The sequence below is a fragment of the Pleurodeles waltl genome, chromosome 4_2 (genome assembly GCF_031143425.1).
Source record: "Pleurodeles waltl isolate 20211129_DDA chromosome 4_2, aPleWal1.hap1.20221129, whole genome shotgun sequence".
NCBI classification, from domain to species: Eukaryota; Metazoa; Chordata; class Amphibia; order Caudata; family Salamandridae; genus Pleurodeles; species Pleurodeles waltl.
In genome coordinates, this window is record NC_090443.1 from 382,579,658 (window position 1) to 382,605,422 (window position 25,765).

General features: G+C 45.7%; 1 protein-coding gene across 2 annotated transcripts in view; it reads right to left on the bottom strand.

Moving 5' to 3' along the window:
* The window catches only part of LRRC52 (leucine rich repeat containing 52), a 212,113-nt gene that overhangs the window by 99,154 nt on the left and 87,194 nt on the right, over window positions 1-25,765 (bottom strand). Inside the window, exon 3 of one of the 2 annotated variants that reach the window (XR_011202788.1) lies at window positions 14,778-14,857. The exons of the other annotated variant lie outside the window; for it this stretch is intronic. The gene's annotated coding sequence lies outside the window, so the exon portion shown is untranslated. The remainder of the gene's footprint in view (window positions 1-14,777; window positions 14,858-25,765) is intronic. 2 annotated transcript variants of the gene reach the window in all.

Here is a 25,765-nt window from a genome sequence, read left to right on the forward strand (position 1 = left end):
GGCGAGTTCAAAATCGCAGAAATCCAAGACTATCAACATAGTACAGCCTGCTGTTGTCACAGGTGAAGATGACGATCTGGATGATGACAAGGAGGATGAAGAGACTGTCCATGTGATACATGCTCTGCAGCTGGGAGGGCATCCTTGAAAGCGAATACCACAATTTTATGGTTTCTCTTGCACGTCACAAAATTCAGGCTTTAATTGACACTGGGGCCCCCATTAACGTGTTGGCACAGTCGCTGTTGAAAACTCTTCCCATCCAACCTCAGCTACAACCTACATCGACTCAAGTATATGCCTTTGTGTCGTCACAACCACTGTCGTTGGCAGGGGTTTTTACCTCCACATTATTTCACGAAGAGACTTCAGTGCGCACCAGAGTGTTTGTGACAGAGACTGGGTCTGACATGTTACTAAGCTGCAGAACGGCTGAGCAACTGAACCTAGTATTGTTTGCTTTTAGTGTGCACCTTGGCACTGTGGGGAATTTCCTAGTGGAGTTTGGTCAGCTTTTTTAATGGATTGGGTGCCTGAAAGACCGTTTGCTATGGTTGCATATTGACAAATCCATACAGCCGGTGGCATTAAAACACCGCCGGGTAGCTTTCCATCTGCGACCGAAGGTGGAAGAAGAGCCATGGAAGCTTCAGCAGGCCGATATAATTGAGAAGGTAGATGGTCCCAAACCCTGGGTGTCCCCCACAGTCATTGCAAGGAAACCCAAACAGCCAGGAGAGGTGAGGATCTGTGTCGACATGCGCTTGCCAAATGTTGCCATTAAGCAAGAACGTCACTTAACACCTACTGTAGATGGCATAGTTGCGGAGGTTGCAGGATCACAATGGTTCCCAAAAATGGATCTGCGAGCTGGACACCATCAGCTCATGCTGGATCTGGACTCTAGGGGCATCACCACCTTCTCCACTCATGTGGGTCTTAGAAGGTACAAGCAGCTGAGTTTTGGGATCTCCAGTGCGGCTGAGGTTTTTCACTACACCATTCGTGGGGTGCTTGCTAGTCTGCCGGGAGTTTTCTATGTCAGTGATGACATCCTTGTGCATGCTCCCACCATAGAGTTACATTTGCAACGTCTGTGAGCGACATTTCACAGGCTTCATGAGAATGGTCTTACTCTTCATAGTGACAAGTGCGCCTTTCTGCAGACTGAAGTGGCCTTCTTTGGGTACTGTATCTCCGGGGAAAGGGTTATGTCTGACCCGGCCAAGGTAAAAGACATTCAATCAGCTGCTGCCCCTACTAATGTATCTGGTGTCCGCAGCTATTTGGGCATTATAAACTACTGTGGGTGTTTTATCAAGAATTTAACGGCTCTAACTGCCCCTCTCAGGGACCTATAAAGGCCAATGCGGTGTGGGAGTGGGGACCTGAACAAGAGGCTTCATTCCAAGCCACCAAGTTGGCGTTGTCAGAGCATACGACATTGGTGTACTTTGATCCACAGAAAGATTCAGAGTTGTCCGTTGATGCCAGTCCTACTGGATTGCGAGCGGTGTTGGCCCAAAAGCAATTGGATGGTGAGTGTGCTCCGGTGGCATATGCTAGCCGTGCTTTGACAGAGACTGAACAACGCTATTCACAAATTGAGAAGGAGGCCATTGCGGTGCAATGGGGCTGCAGACATTTCCACCTCTATCTATATGGACAGCCGTTCATAGTACACACAGATCATAAGCCCCTAATCCCCCTGTTTAATGGAAACCTCCACCCCGAATAGAAAAGTGGATTCTGCAGTTACAGGATTACCTGTCAAGACATGCATGGCCAGCTACTTCTCGAGAGATTGCTGATGCAAAGGAAGTAGAGGCGTATGTGAGGTTGGTGGTGGAAAGATCTTGCCCGTTACCTATCTCTGTTGGGGAAATCAAATTAGCCACGGAAAGTGATGAATGTCTACAGCTTGTACTGTCTGCGGTGGAATTTGAGAAGTGGCATAGTGTTCTCCAAAATATGACTCTTAAAACGGAAGATGCCAGAATGATGCTGTCCTCCTTGCATAAAGTCAGGAATGAGTTGGCCAAATCTCCTGAAGGATGTTTACTGAGAGGTCCCAGGTTGGTGATTCCGATCTCCTTGCAGAACACAGTAGTGGAACTAGCTTACTCCTCGCATCAAGGGATGGTTAAAACTAAGTCAAGGTTGAGAAGCAAGGTATGGTTCCCTGGGCTTGACGATCTAGTTGAAAGAACAGTGCGACACTGTGCCATGTGTCAAGCGGTTGGTCCAGCCGAAAGTCCCCCACCGATTATAACTGAGGTCATCAATCCTGTCCTGTGGTTTCAGGCCAGCGCAGATTTTGGAAGCTTACCAGATGGTCGTCACATGCTAGTTGTGATAGATGATTTCTCTAAATATCCTGATGTTGAACTTGTAGAATCCCTGACTGCTTCTCAGATCATTCCTCATCTGGAAAAGATCTTGGCCATCCATGGCTTAATACGTGAGCTACACACAGATAATGGACCACCTTTTCCCAGCCAAGAGTTTGCTGAATACTTACTATCCAGAGGAATTCTCCATAAAAAAATCACTCCTCGTTGGCAAAGTGTTGCAGATTGCAGTAGCTGGTGATCAAAGTGTGGACTGTGCGGTGTATGCATTTTTGAGGGACTACCGTTTCACTCCTCATGCCACCACTGGAGAAACACCTAGCTCACCGTGCATGAAGCGGAAAGTTCAAGACACTATTCCTCACATGCTAGAATCCTCTGAACTTCATGAGTGACTATGGAAGGCACTGTCCAAGAGGGTGGAAAAGAATGACAAGCTGTCAAGAAAGCGGAGAGGTAAGAAGCGGGACATTCGTATTGGGGACCATGACCTTGTACGCAACAGACGAAGTGGGAGCACGTTTTTACTGCTGTTTGAAAAGGACCCGTGGGTGGTGAGTGCCATAAAGGGTACCATGATAACTGCAAAGAGGAATCAGGAAACCATCACAAGGAACATTTCATTTTTCAAGACATTCCGCATGGCTAGTGGTGGAATGGAAATGGACCAGATCTCCTCACAGACCAGTTTGGTTGATAATGGTGATGAAGCAAGTGTGGATTTTTGTGACCACCGTTCTCTGCTCCCGAGCCCTGGGATGGTAGTTGATGAATCTCTGCGGGCTTGTCGAGGGTGTGCAGATGTGCAGGGTTCAAAAGTTATCCCAAGTTCTAATTAGGATCCGGCTGAATCTCTGGAGGTCAGCTCGCTACCTCCTAGGCAAGGGTTGGAGCGCTACAACTTACGTCCTCGTCCACCAGGGTCAACTCGGTTAAAAGGATTTGTAGCAGACTGATTATATGTGTACTTTTTCTTCCACATATTATTTGGTGGGAATTAGTGTTTAGTGTTCTGATATCATTTTATATGATCTATGTTTATTTTGGGTAAAAAAGGAATGTTGTGTTCGTCATGGACCAGCCCATGACACCCACTAGTGGAGGGAGGTTGAATGAGCCTCCTCTATAGTGTGGTTCGTGAATAGGTATAACCGGTGACATAACCGGTGTTAATAAAAAGGCCCGGGGAGCTTCCCTCATGGCCATTAACCAGCAGAGTGTCTCGTGTGTCGTTTATATTCACATTACCGCCTAAGTGAGTAGTACTGGGCCTAGATGACACTTCAACGTGTCACAGAACATAACAATGGGCATTAGGTGAAGAGGAGGAATTAGCCTTAAACGCCTTTTCCAACCAAAAGCAGATAATAAGTGATGACAAAAAACAACTCCACTTAGAAGGCAGTGTTTGAGCTGGCCACTTCACAGTTGCACATGAAAACAAAAATAATCCATATAGAACAAAACGTGATTCTGATGTTTTTTAATAAAACTATTAACCCATAACAGTGCCACAATATCAATTGAACACCATAATGCAGAAAATGCAGACACAGATGACACTTATTAACTCCCACGGCCTATTAAATCATTCACCATAAACATTCACAACCATCAACACTGAGCAGCTGTTGCAGGGCATTTCCTGGCGCTTGACCAGATTCACTCCTAACATAACATGCTTTGCAGCAGGAGGCAGGAAATCACGCTGTGCAGTGCCAAGGAACAATCCCAGTCCACTCCCTTACAGGTGAAAGCCTAACACGGCCAAGACAAGGGTCAGTACACAGGACATGAAGGAGTCATAGGTCCTGGCAACATAGCACCTCAATACAGACAACAGATAGAGTATCAAATCTGTCTTTCGAGATGGGTATGTACCAAATATTGGAATCACAACTGCCATGTCCCTACTTGTGAAATTATTGTGTCCAATAAATGCAGTGAAGGCTTCAGTTTTCAAGTTGTGGCGGTTGTGAAATCAAGCATACACACCCCACAGGTCCTTTCAAATGCTAGAGATCAACCCTTCCAAAATCACAAAACGAAGCACACCGTTAATATCCAGATGCATGACATGCTGACCTGTGCTACACAGGTTGATGTGCAAGACTCCTGGGATCCTGTGAAACAGCTGTAGGCCAAACACCAGAGACACATTATCAGCTCAGGACGTGGTCCAATTGGTGAGAATGAAAATCACACTCTCTCTAAGACCAAGAGAAGTCAGAAGACCCATAGTCAATGCAAGTCTTAGATGTAAGTGTGTGGTGAATGCAGAGCTTAATTTGAGCTGGTGTTTGCCGGTGCTCGGCACTGTCACTTAATTCTCCATACTGGCACTAATGACAGTCCACCACATAGTGGCGCTGTTTATCTAATTTTGAGTTGAGCACAACCTAACAGTGTTTAATAATTCAAAATACATTTAAAAGTTTTCTTTTGGTGACCTGGAACACTCTGAATTGTCACACTTGTAAGAGTGTGATGGTTAGTAGTTATGTAGCTATTGCCCTTGGCAGCGCTGGCAGAGGCAATGAGTGGTGCAAGCACTGGACGAATTAATATTTTATAAATACTATACTATCAAATGTACATAAGCATGTAAATACATATCTTAAGTGTTTATGTTTTCACATATCCTTATGTGCATCCCTTGTAGGTGACTAGATATACTCTGATGCCATGTCTCATGACCACTCTGAGAGCACCAGCTACTGCTAAGAATCACGCATAGAACATGACACACATTGGAATGTGCAACACTGAGAGTGCATTTACCATGCATCTCTGAATTTGCATTCACTACAGCACCGACTGCTAGCAGCCTGCTCTAAGTATAATAAAACCTTAACTCCACAAAGGACATCAATAGCTAATCAAGTCACTTTAGTGGTCATTTCTGAGCCATAGAACACAGAGGGCAAGCATGAAATTATAGCAGCTCTTTGATATTCAGGACAGGTGTAACCCTCGTTCTCCCCGCCAGGAGCACTCTGAGAAAGTTCTTCAGAGATTGGGGAACAATGCAGTAAATATGACTCCAACCACATGTAGTGTGAAAAAGGCCGCTTCAATGAAGCAGGTGCGCATTACAAACCATAGCACTTCCCATATATATGAAAAAAAACTAATTAGACCTCACTAAACATTAATGTAGCCTATGCCCCCCACAAAACCTCCCATAAAACGACCACCCATAAACATCCTCACCTACACTGAATGCACCCTTCCCCTGCAACTTGAACTCTAATTAGCTTGCTAACTATAAACTTTGATCTTGCTGTCTTCTTTACCCTCAAGACTTCCAATGCTCCCTTCTCCTCAAATGGCTTCTTTCCTCCAAAAGTAGAATGCAACTTATTTCAACCATCAAACATCCTGTAAAAACTTGCACCTACCCATGATCGACAATACCCTCCATTCACATCCACTGCCTGTGCACCTGACTCGTTAAGTTAAAACAAGTTATTTTCTTCCATAAACCTCCAAACCATTTAAAACAAGGGAGGGGTGGAAAGGAGCCTCAAAATGTTGTCCCACCACCTGCAGCCACAGTTTCACCTTCAAAATGGGTGATCAGTAATGGTCCTCACCCGACTATAAATACTATCACCCCCCCTCAATCCCCAACTTGACCAGACAATCACCTCACAGTCTCCTTGAATGCAATCTTCTTGACTGCTCCGCATACAAAAATGGCTAGAGGGGATACCACCGGAGTTGGTTGTCCCCCAAAGCCCTATTGGGCGGGATGGCACAGCACATAGGACTTTATTCCCTTGAAGTGTGAAACAGGCCACTTTATTGAACCAGGTGCACATTACAAACCATAGCCCTTGGCCTGTAGCTGAACAAACCTAATTATACCCCACTAAACATGAATATAACCTGTGCCCTCCACCACTCCCTACCCTAAACCACCACCCCCAAATTTCCTCAACTGTACTGTATGTCTCATCACTCTTCCCCTGCAACCTGAACTCAATTTAGCTTGCTATGTGTAAACTTTGATCTCACTGCATAGTTAGTTATAAAGACCTTCAACGCCCTCTTCCCCCCAAACTGCTATGTTCGCCCAAAAATAGTACACAACTCGTTTCAGCCATCAAATATCCTCTAAAACCATGCTACTCAGAAACAGTTGTCAATGAGTTTATTACCCCGTCCTCCTTTTCCAGTTAACCCGCTTACTGTCCTCTCCGCGTCCTTATTCCTAATTCTCCCACCAACGTTGTCACAACTGCATCAGGTATAAATTCATTCCCATCTCATACAAGTAAACGCTGTCATCCCTAAAAAACAGTCTTTCCTCATACTTTATCTACGGACGCTACACAGTCCCTACTAACTCCTCGCAAAACCTATTTCATTTCCTATTCAACTTCCTCCTGGCTCGATCTACCGCCGCCTGCTTATCTGCCCCTCGTCATAATCGCCTGAGAACATTCAAAGCACGAATGTGCCCAAACAACACCCTTTGAGCTCCTTTTAATCCCTCTTCATAGCCAGCACCTTCCGCCTCGATCAGCAGAGCGTTCTCACCAAAGAGCAGCACCAATAAACCAGGACAACCCAGTTCAAACATCAACTCAGTGGAGGAATCATCTCGGCCCATTTCATGCAACTTTCCCATGCCATTTCACCCTTATTTCCAATTCACTGCACCCCAATTGCTTCCTATGTCTCCTGGTCGCTGCCAGCTTGTCCGCTCTCTTCACTAAGGCGTGCACGCGGGTCTTATCGCTCCTCGCAGGGGCCGGAACAGAACCTAATTGCAACCAGCTGAAAATATGTTAGTCTCCCATCAAATCTCTTCTTGCTTGTTCCGCACATGCATCTTGTAGGAATCAGAGGTCCATCATTAACGCTCCTCACTTACTATAAATACTCCTCCTCCCGCCCCTCCCTTGACCAGCCAATCACCTTGCAGCCTCCAGGACTGCTACACCCGCCCAAAATGCCCAGTGGGCATATCTCCAGAGTCGGCTGCCCCCCAAGCCCTTGCACTAGGGTGACCACCTGGCATTGAAGCAAATTCTGGACAGGACTGTAAAAAATTCAGGACAAAGGGTCAAAATTCAGGACAAAAATTCAGGACAAAGTGTCAAAATTCAGGACAGAAATTCAAGAACAACCGTCAGTTTTACAGACACACACAAGAGAGGCCATGCCTCACTATTTTGTCAGTGCATTTATTTACTGTTTTTTAACATAACACTATTTATTAACTGTGGTCTTTTTGTGATTGCCTCCTGGTATGCTACACTCAGGTGTCACATTACGTCCTTGTTCAGTAGCGTAGGCCAGTCACCAAGGCCATCACCCCTACCCAAATCTGATTCTTTCTTGAAGAGAAAGTAGCAGCAACATTTTGATTATGTTTCTGAACATTTTAAAACCCCTGGCAAACAGTTTGGGAAACATTAATGTAATAAACCTTATGTTAGTTTATACAAATTTAACAAAAACATCTGGCTTACCCCAACCGCCCATGGACTTTCAACCTAATTTTTTTTTAAAGAGCCAGGGCAGACGGTGTGTGCGACAGTCTCACACCTAATGTCAGGATGTGAGATACCCACTACATGTCTGTAGTCTCACAGCACTAGACTGTATATCTGGGACTACATTTATCTCAGAAATGGTAGCTCAGACTGCCAATCAAAGATAATAAAAGAGGAGGATGAAATTGAGATCAAATGGGAGATCCACGGCAAGTGATTCAAACGGTTGTTGCTCAGAACTGGATAGACAAGTACACATAGAATCTTCAAGATATTTGGGACGTAAATTGCACAAACAAACTGTAAAAAAAATAAATATATAATTTGTGTTTCTTTAACGTATGGCACTGTTTTCCCCTTTATATAGAATTAGATCTCCGATTGAACTGGGAACCAGTTACCTTTCGATACCTAGTGATTAATATTTACCATTCTCCCACTGATTTCCAGGATCGAAATCTCAGCAGAGCATCACGGTCCATCCAAGCCCAGTTTGCTTTTAGGTCTTCTCTTCTGCTTTCTGTAGTGAGCCAAGTGCCACTAGTGAAGATGGTGTGCGCTACCCCAATGATAGTATTATTTTGCAAACCTTCTCCTGCTTGTCCTTCATTCCTTCTTCAGCTATGCCACACATCTGATTTGGTTGCTGCGGCGCCATCGGGTAGCTGTTTCCACTATAAAGCTACCTGTGACTGGGGGTGGTTTGGGCCTTCTGCACTTGGAACGCTTATTATTCAGCTGCACAGGTCCAATGGGTGGCTCGCTGGCTTTCTGCCCACCTCCATGCATGAGATGGGGTTTATCAGTAAAGACTTTTAAGGAGGGCTTAATGCACTGCTCATTGTTTCCTACTGACCATTCTACAGATCACCATCCGGGGTTATCATGCACAGCTTTCTCTTGCCTTGCTGGAACCTGTAAACTCACTGACACGAATAAACCCTGTGCTCCTGCACTACCTTTGCTAAGCCTTCCCACTCGCACAGGACGGCTGTGCTCAGAGCAACTCCATCAGTGGCATGCTGCAGGTATCTTAAAATTGGGGGATTTGTTTCTGGGTGACGAACTACAAAATTTCCAAACCCTTATGGCAGACTACCATCTTCACCCAGGTCAACTCCTTACTTACAGCCACCTTAAATAATCATTAAAGCCCTATTTCATGTCTGCCACCTGGCACTGACCCTACAAGAGGTGTGCCAGAAGGTCTGCACCATAGGAACTGGTGGCAAACTGATACAATGGATGTGCAGACCTTTGCTGCAACATGGAAACCATTCCAGGTCTTCTCGTCATACTACCTGGGTGATTGATTTGGCCAAACCTCTGCAAGGTACGGACTGGAGTAAAATACTGGACTTTCCCCACAATGTATCCCGCGGCTGTCACTTTAAGCACATTCAAAGTGCTTCCTTGGGAATGCACTCTGCCCGTTGCTTGCCATTGGCCTTGTGGTTCGTAACTCACATTTTATTGCTTTCAATTTGCTGGCTTTATTTGTTTTAGGCTATGCAGCTTGAGTTCATTCCTTCCTTTGCGCAAACCTTATTTACAGTATCCTTCCGAGTGCTCCCTTTCGGTAAACAGGCCTGTAAATCTTGTTCTTATCTCATCACATTTGCTGTGCACTCAAAGAACAAAGTCAAATGTCAGGCTCTGATTTCTGTGGGAACTTAGTGTTTACTCTTCTTTCTCTTTCTTCAAGGTGAGAGGATTTATGTGACAATCTAGATGGATACTGGGGTTAGAAAAGAGTTTTTTCTATCACATGACAACATTTAACTACAGAATATATAACAGAATTAGGAGTACAAATGAAGCACATTTGTGTTAATCCTTAACTGTGCTGGAAACAAATACCTTTATATGATTAAAACAAATCATTGCATTAGGTGATGTAATTTCCACACATCATCGTCTGTGCAGAGTATAGTTTGATTTGAAAAACTGTACGTCTGTGCAAATGTAATGATCATTTCAATAAAAAATGTGTTGTCTGAAATGGCAGTGTGCTACTACACTCCACTCTGCACCACTCCACACCACTGCACCCTACTCTGTATCACTCCACTTTATGCCACTCCATGCCACTGCACTGCACTCTTCTCCATTCTGAACCACTCCACATTTTGCCACTGCACTCTGCTACTTCACACTATGCCTCTCTACTCTACTCTGTACCACTCTACTCTATGCCAATGCACTTTCCGCCTCTCTACACCACTGCGCTCTGCTCCTCTGCACGCCATACCACTCCAGTCTAGGCAACACCAATCTAGTTTGCACAACTCCACTCTATGTCACTCTGCAACACTGCACTATATGCCACTGCACTCTAAGCTAATACACTCTATGCTAGTGCACTTTACTCTGTAACACTCAACTCTATGCCCCTGCACTCTACATCAATACACTGTACGTCACTTTAATCTAATCTGCATCTCTGCACTGTATGCCATGGCACACTACACCACTTTACTCTATGCCATCACACTCTATGCCACTCTTTGCAACTCCATTCTACCCTGCACCTTTCCAAGCCACTTCACTCCACTGTGAAACAATCTACTTTACGCCACACTGCACTCTGTGCCACTGCATTCTATGCCACTGCACTCTACCCTGAACCTCTCCACTCTATGCAACTGCACTCTACTCTGAAACAATCTCTTCTACGCCACTGCACTCTACGCCACTCTGACCAGTACACTCTAGTTCAATACACTCTACACCACAGCACGCTGACACTTTACTCTGCAACACTTCACTGGCCTCTACTATACTCTACACCACTCTACTCTGTACTACTACATTCTGCACCAATACTCTCTATTCCACTGCACTCTATGCTACTCTACTCTGCCCCATGCCACTGCACTCTGTCAGTGCACCCTAAACAGCTGCACTGTATGTCACTGCCCTCTACTCTGCACCACTGTACTCTGCCACTGCTCTCTGTGCTGCTCTACTCCACTTTACATCACTGCACTGACACTCTACTCTGCAACATTGCACTCTCCGCCACTGTACTGTACACCAATCTACTCTGTACTACTGCATTCTATGCCACTGCAATCTACGCCACTACACTCTATGGCACTGCAATCTATGCCACTGCAATCTACGCCACTACACTCTACTCTGCACTGTACCACTCTACACTCCACTCTCTGCCACTCGAGTCTATTCTGCACTCTATGCCACTGTACCACTCTGCACTACTGCACTCTCTGCCACTCTACTACACTGCACTCTATGCCGCTCTATTCTGTCCCACGCCACTCCATGCCACTGCACTCTAAACCACTGCACTGTACGCCAATGCACTCTAAACAACTGCACTGTACCCCCCCATGCATTGTACTCTGCACCACTGGGCTCTACGCCACTGCTCCTATGCCACTCTACTCCACTCCACACCACTATGCCACTAACTTTTAGCCATGTTGAACAGCAGCCACTTTGGTGCATAACATGGCTAAAACACATTGGCAAAGCCAATAACTCTTACGTAAACAAGACCTATTGGCTTTGCCAATGTTTTTTAGTACTATGAGGTACCGAGGTTCCTGAAAGGACTGTGAATGTGTTAGTCCTTATTTTAAATATGTATTCGATGCCTCATCAGGGGTAGTAAGCGCTATTTAAATACAATTACATCCTAATATAAGCTGCTACAAAATGCGCAAATACAGTTTGGTTAAATAAAAAAAAGTGCTTCTCAAATACAGATGTGAATAATATAAAAAATGTTAGTATTAGGTATAAAATTTATTACAGTCCATTAAAACCACACACTCTACAGCTCACCATTACAGTACCTATCTAAAAGAAAATATCTTTGCCATCAGAAAGCTTCAAGTGACTCCTTTGATTAAAGTCAATGCAGGTTTTCAAGCCCCTTTACATTTGCAGATTTACCAGTTATCCATATTTGCATTTCTTTAGGGAAGGAGACACCCTGCCAAGAAGGCCTTTTCTTATCTGTCTGCCCCTCCCTCAGAACACAGGAGGCTCCCTGCCCTTCATTCCAGCTGGGGAAATTGATCTGCCGGTAATTTTGCCCTGCCTCCGTTGTCCTTTAGGTGAAAGGCTGAAATTACGGACAAATGCTGTCCGTGAAGACTTTCATCACGGACAACGGACAGCAGGGCGAAATTAAGGACAGTCCGTGAAATTTACGGACGGGTGGTCACCCTACCTTGCACATGCCTGCGTTTCACCCCTGGGTTCAAGGCAGGTGGAGTGAAGCAAACAAACCCCTGAGCCAGACTGCGGGAGTATGCCTTCGGATTTCCATACTCCAAGGCCTATGTCCCCTATTCCGACCGAAAATGTGAACACTCTCAGGACTGATAAGGTGGGCCGCTTGATCATATAGGAGCCTGGGGGGAGGGAAGAGGTAGACAGAGCTTGGGTTCAAAAGCTACCATGATCTCAGAAAGCGTTTTTTCACCCAGGCCCTCTCTATTATTAAAAGAGTCGAAACAGTGAATTATTTGCAGGTTCACAGCAGAATTATAATAGAAGAAATATGAGGAGCAGCCTTGAGGCACCTTACATAAATGACTAAACTATGGGGCATATTTACAAGCCCCTTGCGCTGCTCTAGAGTCTTTTTTTTTACACCAAGGAGGCATTTAAGAAGGCCCCCACCTTGCACTATGTTTACAAAGTGGTGCAATGCATGCATTGCGCCACTTTGTAACCCCTGTGCCACATTATACCTACGCCAGGTATAATGTATGCAAGGAGGGCGTTCCCACGCAGGGAGGACCAAAAAAATGGTGTAGTGAAATTTACAAGATTGCACTGTGCCATTTTTTCTGTCATTTTTAATGCTTGTTAAGGGCAGGTGTTAAACTGACACTCCCATAATAATCTATGGGCCTCCCTGTGCTTTGCTGAAGTAGCAGCATAATTTATGGTGCTAATCCAGTAAAGCGCCACAATAGCGTCATAAATTATGGTGCCATGGTGACTTTCGGGGGCACAGGGCAACGCAAGAAAAGTGGCGCATCATAGCTGATGCGCCACTTTCTTGTAAACATGCCCCTATGTTTTAAAAAACTGCTGACGTTGCTTTTGGGCTGGCCACTAGGTATGGACTTGCCTGTTGGAGACTTTGCCCACTCTGTACTTTTAGGTTTTTGTGAGAAGCGTGGGCAGCTCGGTCGAAGGTTCTCATTCTAGGGGAATGACGTTAGGTAAATGTATGCATTTTCAATACAACAGCCATTGTGGTGCAAAGGTACAAAATGATGGCTAAAATAAACGTATGTGCGTTGTTTATATGAAAATGTTTCAGGGTGGCAGAATAAAGCTTGGTAGTCTGGGATTTGATATTTTGCGCCTCATTACGAGTTTGGTAGTCATGAGACCCCCAAATTTGCGGTGGTGTATGGACTGCCGCGGCTTTGGTGGGCCGACTACCAAATTACAACTTTGGAGGTCGGGACAGAGTCCTCTCCGGGAACATGGATCCTGACGGCATGACAGCAGTCATGCTTGCAACCAGCCATGGCGGCTCTGAACTCAGCGCCACCTGGCTGATTACAGCCTCTCTTTCCGCCAGCTTTTTCATGGCGGGGAGGAAAAGCTCAGGGTCACAGGGGTCCCCTCTATTGCTCACAACCATGTCATGGGCAGTGTAGTGCTCACCTGCCAAACACCATCAGAATGGGCACTGTCTGCTTTGCAGACAGTACACATTCCGAGGATGCTGGAGTGGTAGGATTTTGGCCTCGGCTCCCTTAAGGGAGTCGGGGCCAATATCCTAACACTGTTTCCGACTGTCAGCCCAGTGGGAACGCGTATTACAATGTTCATGCTGGTCAGCACGGTGGGACAATGTAATGTGCTTGGGGGGAAGGTTACCACCATGGCGGTTGTATCCTCCCTGTGGGTTTGGCGGTCCCACGGAGGAAGCCCCAAACTCCTAAGTTTGTCTTGAATGAAGTACCCAAAAATAAAGAATTTCCCTCCTTTTTTTGTTGGGCTGTATCTTGAATCTTACCGCCACCTACTGGCGGCATCTTAAGGCTGCATGTTTTACCACTCTATCAGGGAGAGCCGAAGCTCAGAAGTATGCATGTGACAAACCAACCCATAACATACAAATCTCTCCTCCTTCCTGCGGGGTAACCAAGTTCAGGCCTCTATGCAGGGGCGTGGCTTCCACTGGTGCAGCAGTACCTGGGCACAGAGAGCTTGTAGGCTCACTGAATCATGATTATTGATATATTTTTCAATTCAAATAACAGCAAGGAGGCATTTTCCTTCCTTGCACAAGAACCCATGACACGCTGGCTCTGCCTCAGTTTTCTTCTGTTGCAATTCTTGATATTTCATTCAATTTAATTTCTATGACAGGTTAGCATTTGTCTTGGTTAGGCAGGAATGCCAATCTTACTACATCCTTCCATCATGCAAAATTGAGTCCTTGCTGTATTCTGCAGTACTCCGAATTCTGGTCCTATACAAATCGCACCATATAGTAAGGTTTTCCATGCTGGTTACGAAGAACAACACATTCAAGACACTGCGCTGCGGTCATGGCTATCTGTAATAAAAATATCAATAATTTGTTTCTATACAAGTAATTAATACAACAATTCTCCCATTTCTATGTACTATATATAACGTTATTCAACTTTAGTCAATTGTCCTCATTTTTTTGGACTCTGAAGAGCAAAAGGCTGAGTTGGTCTTGCAGTAGATTACAGTTGACATCAGCGGCAATTTTTAACTCAATGAGCCTTCTTGTCAGCATATATGTATAAAACCAACGGCAGCCCTCAATATTTTGAGCAGGCATGACATTAAAGCTGGAGATGCAAGACACCTGGTACATGTACATAACAAAAGCATTTTTTAAGAGATAGGCATGCCTGTAACTAATTGACTTGAACATAGTTACCTGTGAGGTAGCTGGGCTCACCAAATGAATCAGACCGAATAGGTTGCAGCTACTTTTCAATATATGGAAAACCAACAAATCTACAACAAAGTGCAGCAGTTTATAAATGACCCCAATTTTAACTTTGTTTCTTTTTCAAAACTTAATATCTGTGTCATCTTTCAATAATCACTACATTGACTTAAATCTACAATCCTTTTTTGCATTTTCTTTTAGAACATCACAAGCAGGGCCTTTAAAATATTATTGTGGAAACAGGTTTCCTTTCAACCGATTGAGATAAAAAAATGCTCACTACAGATTTTTAATACTTGAAAATACATTGCAAATTTATCTTTGGGTGGCTAATTAATCAACAGTGTTTGCACAAAATATCGGTTAAAAATGTCATGATACAAAAATACTGTGTCAAGATAATCAGGACGTCAAAAATGTTGATGCAAATATTGAAGTTCAGAATATTGTTTTACATTTTTTAATACTGTTTTTGAAATTTTGAAATATTTTTATGGCTTGTTTAAATATTAAGGACTATAATGTCATTATTAAAAAAAATGTTGGAAGAACGTTTACATTTATTTGTACATTTATTTAAAAATGTTTTGAATGTTGTCTAATTAAATAATGGACATTGAATAAATATGTATTACTTATGATGTACAAGGAAAGATTTTGTTGACAATTTGCATGGTGTAGGTTTATTTATATTTATTAAACACAATTTTAATAATGACATTTTTAGTATTTGTATTACTGAAATAAGTTCTGTTGTTGGGAATATATATTTTAAAATGTATTCATTTTAATTTAATAAAAACTATCTCTCATATATAATTTGAAATGCAGTTTCTTTTTTTAATTTTATGATTTTCAATTTTAGATTACAAATTTGTCTTATGTTATGCTTCACATTTTAGGAATATTAATAAATATTTATAAACATATTAATTATCAACATTGATTAACATACTTTATATGTTAATGTTTAATTTTAAATATATAGTTTTTTTGTTTGGATTATTGTGTCTTCTACATAATTGTTTATTTTATACATCAAAAATTATGGGCCTAATTAGGTGTTCAGCGAACGGGAAGACCCGTCCGTCAAACGTCCGACGGGGAGGTTGCCACCACACTGACTTCCTCCCCGCCAGACCCATTAAGACTTTCCTGCAAGGGCTGACTGGTGGAAACCAAGGTTTCCACTAGTCAGTCTAGCAGGAAAGTGACAGCAGTATTGTCTCCAGCTTCTAATCGAGCCGGTTGCAATGCTGTCGCCAGCAGGGTGCACCAGCACCCCTGCAAAGTCCACTGTCTGCCAAGCAGACAGTAAACACTGCGAGGGTGCTGGGCAGGGGGACCCCTGCATTTCCCATGCTAAGTGCATGGGCCCTTGCACCTGTCCTCCGCCAGCCTTTTCATGGCAGTAAAACCGCCATGAAAAGGCTGGCGGAGAGCCAGGTCATAATCAGCATGCAGAACCGCTTTAAACTTCTGCCACCGGCAGCCCGTCAGGATCACTGATCCCGACAGAGATGGTGGTAACCTGGCAGTCTGACCACCAGGGTCTTAATGTGGTGGTCGGACCGCCACAGCAGCAGTGGTCCTGACCGCCACAGCGAGGCTGGTGGTTTCAAGACCTCCAGCATCAGAATGAGGTCCTATGTGTTAGTATGGTGTATTGAATGTGTAACTATATTTTTAGTGTCCAACACCATGCCTAAAATACTTTAGGTTATAATGGAAATAGTAAATGTCACCCTGTAAGTGTCCAATATCTTCCCAAAATTGCTTTAGACTGGAGTGGTAATAGTAAATGTCAACCCTGTAGTGTCAAACACCTTCCCCAAATTGGTTTAGATGGGAGTGGGAATAGTAAATGTCAGCCCTTTAGTCTCCAAAATTCTCTCCAAATTTTTATGTTGGAGTGTGAATGTTTACCGATTTTAGTGTGAAATTCTTTTGTTAAATTGTATTTTGGTATATTGGGAGCAGTTTATAACATTTAACCCCTTCTATGCTGAGGACGGCTCAGAGCCGTCCTCAGCCATGGTGGGCGTGTGCTGGGGATGGATCTGAGCCATCTCTTCACACTCACCCGCATTGGGAGTGCTCCCTTCATGGCCTCCCCCTGCAACATGCCTCCATTCTGGGTGGCAGCAGAAGCACTTCTGTTGCCACTCCCAATCCCCCTTGGTGATCTGTAGACATCAGCCGGTTAGCCGCACTCCGACATCATCAAAAGCTGCCAAGACATGCTGGCAGCCATGTGCTTCCAGTGCATTGAAGGAAACAGGTATGTTTTTCTTCTGGGGAGGGACCAAGGAGGGCAGCGAGGCACAGGGGAAGGAAAGAGTTTTTCCTTTCCCCGAGTGTCTTTCTACAATGCATTCCTGCTGAAAGATCGCAGGTGGGACCGCGATCACGCAGCAGGAATGCACCCATTGGGCCACCAGGGATTTTCTTTTCTTTGGAGGAGTGGCCCCTTGGGCAAGGGTCGCTCCCTTTTTAGAGCATGTATTTTGGCTGTTTCTGCCACCTCCTGGGGGCGGATCGGCCATATTTTTAGGCCTATCTTCCCCCAGAGAGTGCAGAAAGCCACTAAACATTAGGGATTTTCTATTTTATATGTTGAGGAGCAGCCCCTTCCACTTCCAACTATGGGGACTATATTGTGGCTGTTTCTTGCCGTCCCAGTTGCAGATTGGCCACATTTTTACAGCCACCCGCCTCCATGGGGGGCAGAAATCTACTTGACACCATGGATGATGTTATTTATATGTTGGAGTGCGGCCCTTTGTGCAAGGGTGGCTCCCCATTATTGGGGCAACATTATGGCCATTTTCTGTCCTCCCCCTCCAGGGCAGATCAGTCAGTATTTTTAGGCCCATCTACCCTAGATGCCAAGGAAAGTTTTTTTTTGTGTGTGAACTAGAGTTCAGCTGACGGTCTGCGTGTACTGACATTTGGCTGCCTGTGTGTGCTGAGATTTAGCTGGCAGAGTGTGTGGACTGTTGTTAGGCTGATGGTGTGTTTCAACTGGAGAGTTAGCTCGCAGTGTGTGTAGACTGACTTCTGGCTGGCGATGTGTGTAGCTGGCTTTTGGATAGTGGTCTGTGTGAAGTGGTGTTTAGCTGGGGTAAGGACCACTCCCCAATAGTGTGGCAATTTCTCGTCTGCTTTGTGCCTTCCTTGGAGACAGCTTCTGCTTGTGGTTTCAACACTAGTAGATCTGCAGTTTGTGTAGTTGCATGTTATTAATAATAAAACATTTTTTGTACCGTTTACCTCAAATAAGTATAATTGCCCTTCATGAATGTGTTTTTTAAAATGGTGTAATAATAGCAGCATATTTAGTTTCTGTTTTATTGTGTGCCATATTCTCTTTGGATTTGTGCAAGATGCGTATTGTGTTGTCTTGTGTGTCATTTACTTTCATTGTTCCTTTATAGTGGGATATCGTTGGTGTTTGCTGTGTCTGTGCAAGGTAGGTGCAGGTGATCTTCAGTCTAGCTGTCTTTGGCAAGTGAATGGTATCATTTTTGAGTATATCTCTCTTTGTGTGCTTTATGTTGACTGACTTTTCCTTCCAGATTACTAGATGCCAGCAGTTTTAATATCTGTTTGATAAAACTACACTTTGTATACTACTTATTTTACATAGTAATGGTTATTGTTGACTTATTTCTTATTTTACTCTTATTAGCAAGGATTATGGCTAGCTGCAGGATTACCACTCAGCAGATTGTTGGTTTGCTCTTCGAATCTTCCTCTGACTATGGTTCTGAGAGGGACTCTGCATCTGTGACAGAGGAGGTAGCCCATAATTCTGGCAGTGAATTTTCTGTTCGAGAGGGCTCATCTGATGATGAAGCCCCTATCAGTGTGTAGGAAGTGCCTCATTTAGAGGAGGACACTGATATGCTGATAGTGCAGGAAGAGGCATCTGGATAGCAGCCTGGGGCTGAAAGGTTTCCCATTCGAAGTGCTGAACTTTGAGTTGCCCCAAACATGGTGCAGCCTGTGTTGCCTGCCTTTACTATTGTTGCAGGGTGTAGAGTGGATACTGAAAACCTTTTGCCTATACATTTCTTTTAGTTGCTTGTGAACAATGTATTTTTGGATGAGATTGACAAATTTGCATGCTGAATAGTATTTGAGGGACAACAGTGCCGGACTTTAACCCCACTCTAGTGCTAGCCGGTGGACACCCAGAAATTTGGATGAGTTGAAGAAGTTCTAGGGTTTAATCTTTTTTGATGGGCTTGATAAGGAAGCTGTCGCTGTCCTCATATTAGTCTACTAGTCCCTTGATGGCAATGGCTACATTTACTGCAACCATGAGTCAGGATCGATATTTGCTTCTGTTTTGGACCCTGCATTTGGTTATAATGCTTCACCATTGCCACAAGATCACCCTGATTGTGACAGTCTCTTCAAGATTCGGCCTGTTCTTGATCAATTTGTAGATTGCTTTTCAGAGATCTGTGTTCCAGGGTAAGAAATAGATGTGAATGAGCCTTTTGTCTTGTTCAAGGAACGTTTGTTTTTGGGCAGTACATCCCTAGCTGAGGGCATAATATGGAATTAAGATGTACATGCTGACAGAGAGAGTAGTACTGAATAGGTCTATAATTTCAGGGTGTACACTTGTAAAGATTGATCTATTGATCTCACTGGTTCCCGTCCACTTTTGGAGTCAGTGAGAAAAATGTGTGGGAACTCGGAGAGGAGTTTTTTAAAATAAAGATCACCATTTATATGTAGATAACTTCTTCACTGGTGTGAAATTGTTCAAAGAATTGTTCAGAGTGGACACTGCTACTTGTGGAATAACTCACCATAACCGTAAAGGTCACCTTACAGAGCTTGTATGTAAAAAGATTCAGAGGGAACAGTGCAGTGCCTTACGTATTGATTAACTTCTAGCTGTGAACTTTTCAGACATGAGTGATGTCCACATGCTGAGAATAATTCATGATGAAACTACTTTGCCTGTGACTGTTTGGTGTCAGTCTGCTAAAGTGTGCAAACCTGTGTGCATTTTCGACTACAATAAGTACATGGGTGGTGTAGTAAGAGTAGATCAGAGATTTGAGCCTTACACTGAGGTTTGTAAGGCTTACTTTTGGCATAAGAATTTGGTTATCCATTTCTTTCATTTAGCAACCTTCAATACTTTTGTTGTATTCAAAGACTGTTCCTCAGATTCAAAAATGACTTTTGTTCAGTTTCAGCAGTCTGTGATAGGCAGTCTGTTGTAGTTGGACAGGCAAGTGTTCCCAGAGCTGAAGTGGTGAGGGATGTGGCTGGATTGAAATATCGCCACTTTCCTTATTACACTCCTCCCACATCCCAAAAAAACCTTTGCTGTAGGAGATGTAGAGTCTGTGTCTGAAGATGCATGCAGAAGGAGAGTCGTATGAAGTGACCTAAGTGCCCTTTTAATCCTGGGCTATGTGTGCACGCATATTTTAAATTGTACCATACGCAATGAAATTATTAGGAGTAACCGTGAGCATGAAAGTGAATTGACTGATCTGTATTATTTTTTATTTTTTGATCAGTTTTACAGTTGGCAGGAGTTTGATGTATTTTGTTAGACCACTTGTATTTAAGGTCATAGTTGGTTTTTCGTCTCCTTCATATTGTTTTGCATTTTTCTTTGTTACAAAAAAAGTGAGGGCGGTGTATGTCGACTGGTGCCTGGCTGGCGGTGTGTGAGGACTGGGGTCTGGCTGGCAGTGTGTGTGGACTGGCGCTTGGCTGGTGGTGTGTGTGAGCAGGCATTAGGCTGGCGACGTGTGTGTAGTGACTTGTTTCTGGTCACTATACACACATTGCCAGCCAAACACCAGTCCACACATTCTGTCAGCCACCAGCCGGTGTGATTACTTTGTCAGTCATGTGGCCATATGAATGGTGCTGGTTGTTGATGTGAGTGTTGCAATGTGCTGAACCCCGCGACTAGTGGTGTGAATGATTTTGTGAGTGTTAAGGATGAAAGGTGTGTGAATGGCCTGTTTAACGGTTGGTGGCTTGTGTCGGCTTTACAGCTCACGAGCTAGGAGTCATTGGTTCAATTTATTGAACTTTTAATTATTATTTTTTTAAAGAAATTTTATTGATTTTGCAAAAAGAATAAACAAATAAGACAATTATACATATAGATAAATGGGCGCCAACGGGCACCAAACAGTGGTCAATCCTAATGTCCCAGACGACACCTTGTGCGCGTAGATTGTGCATCTCTACGGTGACGTATCTCGTAAGTACCTCATCCCATTTAGGGTGGGGGGGAAGGGTCTGTGTGCTCCGGCTCACCCTCTTGGTATGTCAGTCAGTTTGTAGTGGGGGGTAATCTGTTGTGGCTTCCCACTTCCCCCAGACCTTGTTATATTTTTCCGGGCAACCTCTAGCCTCGTATACTAGCTTTTCACATTGAGCACACCAATCCACCCCCCGGCTCCATTTAGTCAGAGCCAGTGCTTTATTGGCCTTCCAGTCCGTCATGATGTCTCTTTTGGCTACTAGGCATGCCACCCCAGGAAAGTTCGTTCTGGTCTTCTCAGTCCAGAGTCTTCCATGATCCCTAGCAGGAATGTCAATGGTGACAACTCCGTGTCTACCCGCAGGGCCGTTGAGATCTCTCGCGAGATAACCCCCCCAATAGGTTTTAATAGCTGGGCATGTCCATACCATGTGGAAGAAATCGGCATCTGGGCTCATACACCGGGGGCAGTCAGCTGTGGGTCGGAGACCCGCCTTGTGCAGTTTGGCGGGTGTAAGGTAGGCCGCATGGAGATAGTAAGTCTGAATTAGTCGGAGACGAGTCGTCATCGTTAAGGTGTGAGGAGCTGCCAATGCTTCATTCCAGTCCATCTCTTCCACAGGACCCACCCACCCCTCCCATTTCCGACGAAGTCCCTCCAGGGAACAGGCAGTGGAAGTGATTAATGTGCGATATATCTGGGAGACGCCACCCTTACCCAGATTCCCCATCAATGCCCTCCTCTCCATAGGGCTACTCTCGGGAATGTTGTCCCCTGTCCCCTGTCCCGATCTGTGCCAGTAGGGCGTGACGGACCTGGAGATATTTATGGAATTACATCTTGTTTAGCGAAAAGGTTTCCAGGAGGCCTTCAAAGGAACGCATGTGTGAGCCCTCCCATACATCTCCCAGTGTGGAGATACCTATGTTATCCCATTTCTGGAATCCTTCCATGCCCGCTACCTCTCTTAAGTATGTCCCATGCCACAGTGGGGTCTGCTGGGTAAGGCGCCCCCACCATCCTGACACCTTTTGGGCTGTCCGCCATCCCTGCAGTACCACCCCGGTCACCTCTGGGACCCCGCGCGAGATCGGACCACCGTACAGGGCATCAAAAATCCTAGGATAACTCAATGTCTGGAGTTCCAGCCGATATGCCTGATCTGTCCATCTCCCCCCCATCCAGTCATTAATCACTAACAACTGCATCGCAAGGTGGTAGTAATGAATATTGGACATTCCCAGACCCCCTTCATAGACATCTCTCTGGCAAGTTTTAAGCGCCAGACGGGGCCGGGTGCCACTCCATAAGAACTGGCGCGCTAGCGAGTCCATATCTTTAAACCATTTCATGGGGATAGGGTATGGGAAGTTTTGGAGGAGATAGAGGAGCCTGGGAAGAACCATCATTTTATAGAGAGCAATTCTACCACGTAGGTTGAGGGGGAGGTCCCTCCATCGTTGGAGATCATTTTTGATTTTTTTGGTTAGTGGAGTGATGTTGAGCTCCCATGTTGATTCAGGGAGCGTTGAAACATGTACCCCCAGGTATTTGAAGCTATTCCTCCGCACAGGTATATTTTGTTGGCAGTCCACACAGTCGCGCGATTGATGGAGGGGAACCAGCAGGGATTTATTGGGGTTTAGAGTCAGTCCTGAGGCCTCCGAGAAGAGATCTAGAATTTGCAGAATACGTGGGCCACTCTTGGCCAGGTTAGAGATGTATAACAGGACATCGTCTGCGTATAGCTCCACTCGGTCCTCCGGGCACATCGGCCAAGCCCAGTTTTGCCAGGGGTTCTATCATTAGTGCAAAGAGCAGGGGGGATAATGGACAGCCCTGTCTAGTGCCTCGGCTGATAGGGAATGCATCTGAGACTACTCCGTTTACTTGGACATGAGCCGTTGGGTTAGAGTAGAGTAGTCCCACCAGGCCCCAGAATTTGGGTCCGAATCCGTTTTTTTAAAATACGTGTTTAAGGTAGGACCAGTCCACTGTGTCAAATGCTTTCTCGAAGTCAAGTAAGAGCAACGGCAGTGGAGTGTGTGACAGGGTCTTGCGGTGTGCCACGGCCAGATGTAATAGCCTAATGCAGTGCCTAGTGCTGCGAGCAGGCATGAAACCACATTGATCAGGGTGTACCAAAGTGGGCATTGTGTCTTTTAGTCTAGAGGCGAGGATTGAGGCTAGCACTTTGGTCTCGATATTCAGGAGTGAAATGACCCGGTATGCCGAACAGTTTTGTGATGGAGGTTGGGTTTTAGGGATCACTACAATTGTAGCTAGGTCGATCCCGGGAGGGAAATGACCCTTCTGTTCAGCTTCCTCATACATCTTAAGTAAGTACGGAGCTAAAATATCACTACATTTCTTGTATATCTCCACTGGGAATCCATCTGGCCCTGGGGTCTTGCCTGAGGCCAGGCTGGCGATCGCGTTGGTTACTTCTGCAATGCTAATTGCCTCATCCATCCTTGCCTTGGTCATCTGGGAAACTCTGGCGAGAGTTATGTCATTCAGGAGGGGGGATTCTTTTTCCATAGTGGGCCGAGGGTGCTCTGTGTACAGGCGTGTATAGTAGGAAGCGAAGCTCTGAGCAATCTCGAAGGGTGTTTTAGAGAGGGTGCCTGAGTCGTCCCTAATTTCGGGAATTGTTCTCTTAACTAAGGGGCGAGTGGCCAACCAATGGAGGAGCTTCCCATTTTTGTCTCCCCAACCATATATTCATGCGGATGATGCCCTCCACATGTGTTTCGCTGACTCTAGTACTAAGCGTTTGATTTCGTCTCGGAACCTGGTAAGCTGTCTCATTGTAGAGGCCTCAGATGAGGTTGTTTGTTGGCGCTCCAGCTTTAATGCTTCAGCCTCCAACTCGGTCACTCGCAAATCGCGAGCTCGCTCGCGCGCCCATAGGAGGCATTTAGCATGCCCTCTTAGGGTGGCCTTACAGGCAGCCCATAATGTGCCCGAGGACTGCACCGTTCCTACATTCAGCTCAAAATATTGTGCGAGGTGTTCCCTAATTTCAAGGGTATTGTCGTTGTCTTGCAAGAACCATGCATTCAGACGCCATACTGGGCGCCTAGTGGGGTCCACTCCGCCCAGCCGGATTCGCACGGGTGCGTGGTCCGACACCCCTCGAGGAAGTATCTCTGCCCCGGTGACGCCGGTGAAGTCTAGGGCCGGCATGAATACTAAATCAATTCTGGAATGTGCCCAGTGAGCGGCCGATGTGTGTGTATATTGACGTTCCTTGGGGTGCCAAGTTCTCCACACTTCACACAGGCCAAGGCTTTCAGCCCAGCCATTAAGGCTCGTGGCTCGGGAGGACCTGCCTGCAGTAACGTCCCCGGATACGTCTAGTCTGGGGTCTAGGACCGCGTTGAAGTCCCCTCCTACTAACGTGGTTCCTTGGGGGAGTCCCGCTATTACCTGGCGGAGTGAGAGTAAAAAGGCGTCAACTCCCGCTGGGGGGGCGTATACCCATACGAGGTTCAGCGGTTAGCCGCAAAGCAACCCTGAGACAACCACAAATCTGCCCTGCGGGTCAGACAACGTGGATGTGATTACCATAGGTAGCAAGCAGTGGAGCAGGATGGCCACTCCTCTGGAGCCTCTGGAGAAGCCTGCGTGGTAAACCCTATTGAATCCTCCTCGTGCGAGCATAGGGCATTTAGTTCCCAGAAGGTGGGTTTCTTGCAGTAGGAGCACAGAGGGGGAGTACCTACGGAGAGTGTTAATTACTGCGGATCTCTTGATCATATCTAATAGGGCGTTCACATTCCAGGAGATGATTTGTGTCAGTGAGGACCCTGCGTGGACTGTGTGGGAGACTTATGTTGTCGGGTGTTTGCCAGCGGACACAGGAATGACCATTTTAACCGTAATGATGCACTACTAAAGCTGTGAGAAACAATTATCGAACTGTAGCTATCTACCCCCAACTCAAACTTCTTACCCCCCAACCGCCCCCCATCCCATACTCCCTCCCAGGAAGCATCTGTCGCCCTAGTCCCCAACCTGAACAAAACAGCCAATGAGGCTGTCATAGGAGTGGAGTGATGGACCCCTCCATTTAGTCGGATCAGTTACAATTATTCGCAAGAAGTCAGGCCAAGTTTGGCAAACCCCAGAGAGGGACCGGGTCACGGGCGAAGCCCCCTGAGGGGGGCTCTCAGGGGCGACCCGGACCCTCCGGTCCCTCCCCGGCACCCCAATCGGAGCCCCGTGTGGCATGTCAGCCAAACACCGGATATTGGCTCAAGCGGCCATCGTCTCCCGCCCGTGTCTGGTTCTGTGACTCTGGGGGCTCGCTGGGCGTCCCCTTCCCCCGGGAGCCAGGTTCTCCGGCTGCTCCCCTTTCCATGGGAGTGTCCAGGCCATTTTGTCTTCCCTTTCGGGATCTGGTGCGTTTACGGCTCCTCCGGGGCCCCCCAGTAGGTGGGAGATCATCGCGGGAGGGTTCCCCCCCTCTTGTTATAAGTCTTTTGCGAGCCCCCAAGCCCTCCTCGGTTAGCCCGTCTCATGCCTCCTCCGGGGATTCGAGGAAATGCGCCTTACCCGCCACAATGACTTTGAGTCTCGCAGGGAATAGGAGTATGAACGAAAGTTGCATGGCTCTAAGTTTTTGTTTCACCTGTTCGTACGAGCGGCGACGGGTCTGGACCTCCCGGGTGTAGTCTGGGAATATTAGAATTCTATGGTTTTCCCATTGAA